This window comes from Hordeum vulgare, chromosome 4H (assembly GCF_904849725.1).
Source record: "Hordeum vulgare subsp. vulgare chromosome 4H, MorexV3_pseudomolecules_assembly, whole genome shotgun sequence".
In the NCBI taxonomy this organism is placed as follows: domain Eukaryota; kingdom Viridiplantae; phylum Streptophyta; class Magnoliopsida; order Poales; family Poaceae; genus Hordeum; species Hordeum vulgare.
The window spans coordinates 353621033-353625331 of NC_058521.1; the positions used below are offsets into that span (position 1 = coordinate 353621033).

At 42.6% G+C, this 4299-nt stretch overlaps 1 long non-coding RNA gene across 1 annotated transcript; it reads right to left on the reverse strand.

Moving 5' to 3' along the window:
• Positions 1-289: 289 nt before the first annotated feature.
• LOC123446471 lies at positions 290-3767 on the reverse strand. Its single transcript, XR_006631372.1, has 2 exons — positions 3298-3767; positions 290-538 (listed from the first exon to the last, which is right to left on the reverse strand). It is a non-coding gene; the product is annotated as an uncharacterized LOC123446471 (long non-coding RNA).
• Between the last annotated feature and the right edge of the window lie 532 nt (positions 3768-4299).

Sequence of the window (4299 nt, forward strand, 5' to 3'; positions counted from 1 at the left end):
ATGAACAGAAACCCACAATTCATCGGATCAAAACAAACGCACCATACAAAATAATTACATCAGATAGATTAAAGCAAAGATGCGACGATCATTGTATTGAAGATCAAGAGAGAGAGATTCCCATCCACACACTGGTTACAGACCCGTAGGTCTGAGGTGAACTACTCACACATCATCATGAGGGAACAGAGGTTGATGAACACGCCTTCCATGATCGGTTCCCCCTCCGATACAGTGCCGAAATAGAAGTACGGATGGGATCACAGTGGAACACATACTTGCGCCGGTGTAAAAAAATTCATGGAGGCCTCTAGGGTTTTGGAATATTAGAGAATTTATAGGCCGCAGAATGGGGTAAGAGGGGCCACAAGGAGTCAACAAGGCATCAGGGAACGTCGACCCCCCTAGGCACGCCGTGTATCCTTGTGGGCCCCTCGTGCAGCTCCAAGTCTCCTCCCAGAGCTTCCAAGTCTCCTTTTGGTCCATAAAAAATCACCAAAGATTTACGTGGCAATTGGACTTCGTTTGATGCTAAAACCTGAAGGACAAAAAACACACAGAAAACAACAAGTCACACTGGGCACTAGGTTAATAGGTCAGTGCTCAAGAATAATATAAATTGTTGCATTATGACCCGAAAAGTATCTTAAGATGATAATATAACAACATGGAACAATAAATAATTATAGATACATTGGGGACGTATCAAACAACTTGCACCTGCAACTAGCAACACTACAAGAAGGGCTAAGCAAGCGGTAACTTAGCCAAACAATGGTTTTCTAGGATGTGGAGGGGTTAGAGGCTTTTCATGGCAATGTTGGGAGGCTTGAAAAATAAGTGGTAGGAAGCTAGACCTAGCGATAGAAATGAGACAACTAGCATGGCAATGATAGTAGTGGTATGCAGGGAAATGGTCATCTTGCGTGAGATCCTACTTGGAAGAAGAACGAATCCATGGAGAAGACGAACCAATGTAGTCGAACGAATCCTCACACACCAAACACTTTTGAAACTATATTGAGAAGAAGCAAATCCAGAAACAAACAATCGACACATGATAAACACCACAACATATTCTTGATATGATGCGCAAACAAACATGAAGGATGTCCATTTAATTATGCATGTCATGGCAAAGCACAACAATCAAGTGCTACACATTAAGTGAAATTCAATATGCAACGAGTTGCATATTAACGAGACTCAACATTCAAATTATTTAGTTCACTCCCGTTTAATTACATGATAAGTTTAAATGTTGTTAAACATAGCACGAGGTGAAGCATAATCAAACTACACTATATAAGCATTTTAAAAGAGGTCGGAAACAATTTATAGTATTTTCGAAATGACCCATATGTTATTTACAAAATTGGTTCAAATCTGAACTAACCATATTTTGTATTTATAAAACTGGAAAATAAAATGCAACATGTAATTCTACACATTTTTCTAAGGAGGTTACATCTATGGATCATTTAATCGGATCTACGGTTATTGAATTATGTAATTAACCATTTTAACATGGCCATTAACGCAAATTGATGCAAAGAGCAAGTTTAAACATTTTAAACATGGCTGATATTTGGATATAATTAATCTACATAAAATTCTAAACATTTTTCATATAAAAAATTATTTTAATACGATGCATGATTCATTAGTTATGAAAGTTTTAGAAACAATGGCAATCCATGGCCTTACTATGCAAGATTTATGTGCTACAACAATGGTTTAAGAAAAGAAAAATACATGCAGATAGGTTGGACTCGGAGATGACTATGACCACTCCGGCCAATGGGTTAGTCAACTGGTCAGCAAGGACCGGTCAATAGGACGACATGACCCAGGTGTCGTAGGAACACCACAATACTATCAAATTTCCAGCAATAATGAGGGTGTCTAGGGATGGATCATTTAATCGGATCTACGGTTATTGAATTATGTAATTAACCATTTTAACATGGCCATTAACGCAAATTGATGCAAAGAGCAAGTTTAAACATTTTAAACATGGCTGATATTTGGATATAATTAATCTACATAAAATTCTAAACATTTTTCATATAAAAAATTATTTTAATACGATGCATGATTCATTAGTTATGAAAGTTTTAGAAACAATGGCAATCCATGGCCTTACTATGCAAGATTTATGTGCTACAACAATGGTTTAAGAAAAGAAAAATACATGCAGATAGGTTGGACTCGGAGATGACTATGACCGCTCCGGCCAATGGGTTAGTCAACTGGTCAGCAAGGACCGGTCAATAGGACGACATGACCCAGGTGTCGTAGGAACACCACAATACTATCAAATTTCCAGCAATAATGAGGGTGTCTAGGGATGGATCATTTAATCGGATCTACGGTTATTGAATTATGTAATTAACCATTTTAACATGGCCATTAACGCAAATTGATGCAAAGAGCAAGTTTAAACATTTTAAACATGGCTGATATTTGGATATAATTAATCTACATAAAATTCTAAACATTTTTCATATAAAAAATTATTTTAATACGATGCATGATTCATTAGTTATGAAAGTTTTAGAAACAATGGCAATCCATGGCCTTACTATGCAAGATTTATGTGCTACAACAATGGTTTAAGAAAAGAAAAATACATGCAGATAGGTTGGACTCGGAGATGACTATGACCGCTCCGGCCAATGGGTTAGTCAACTGGTCAGCAAGGACCGGTCAATAGGACGACATGACCCAGGTGTCGTAGGAACACCACAATACTATCAAATTTCCAGCAATAATGAGGGTGTCTAGGGATTGAACCCAAGACCTCTCGATGTGTGCTTGCGTTCTTGAACTTCTGTGCTACAACAGCTATCTGATCATGAAATGTTTTGGCTCTAGATGAGGTATGCGCACAAGAATATCTGAATGAAACATATATGCCAAATAAACAGAAACCAACCAAAATTTATGGCCAGCAATAATGAGGGTGTCTAGGGATTGAACCCAAGACCTCTCGATGTGTGCTTGCGTTCTTGAACTTCTGTGCTACAACAGCTATCTGATCATGAAATGTTTTGGCTCTAGATGAGGTATGCGCACAAGAATATCTGAATGAAACATATATGCCAAATAAACAAAAACCAACCAAAATTTATGGGGCGCGCTGGGTTCGAACACAGGACCCCTCGTTGTTATAAAAATTATGAAGGCGCTAACCACTGCGTTGCGGCGCAGCACATGTCAAGTACATGAAAGCTGAACTATTTGAACACAAGCAAAGGCCAAGTCTTGCTTTCCATGGATGCACGGGGATCTCACCGGTCGTTCATAGTGAACAAATGCAGTAGCCGACGGGAGTTGCAGGTACTGGAGGTGAGGTTGCAGAGGGAAGCAGAGGCCTCAGACTCGCCTGATCCGGGCGGAGCACAAGCAGATCCCGCGACGAATGGTGACATCGCGAGCGGGCATGAGGTCGAGGCACCCTTGGACGAGGTCTAGCTTGTTCCTGATAGCTCATAGAAAAGAGAGAGAGAGAGAGAGCTGGAGAGATTAGAGAGAGCAGATGAAGGCAGAGTTAGGAGAAGAGAGGGGCGACGCATGGCACTGGACCTGCGGCTCCGGTGGCCGGTGGTGGGAGGCCGGACCTGGCGTGGCCTGCGACTTGCGGTGCGCTGCACAGGGTCAACGCATGAGCGGTTGCTCGTACACGCGACAGATGAAGCAGCTGCACACGTGCTTTAGGACAAAGACGAGGCAAGACAACAGCAGCGGGGCACGTAGGGTGCTGCTCCTTCCTGCGAGACATGGGAGAGGGAGAGGGAGAGGGAGAGAGATCGTGAGAGTGAGGGAGAAGTGTTGAATGGACACTAGTTTGCATGTATACATGTATAGTCCGATTCATTTTCTAGCCTTTGTATAGTTGAGGTTGAGGCCCATCTTGTACTCTATATATATATACATGCACCTAATTAATTCATCGTGTGTTGCATTACCAAACATCTCTCTCTACATGGTATCATACCTAACATTCCTACCCTAAACCTACAGCCTCCGCCGCCGCACGCCTCTCCTCAACCGCCGCCGTCGCCGCTCCTTCCCACCACCATCCCACGCCGCCGCCGCGCTGTTCCTCCCTACCACCGCCGCCCTCGTGTGTCTCCATCGCTTCCGCACCGCCACCCTAACTCCCTACCGCCGTCGCCGCCGCCATCGCTTCCGCACCGCAGTCGGTCTCATGGATTCGCCGGCTTCCTCCAGCACCAACCCCTTCGCCGGCCCTGTGTAACACTCTGTGTTTAGCTTTCCTGACTAATTAACTTA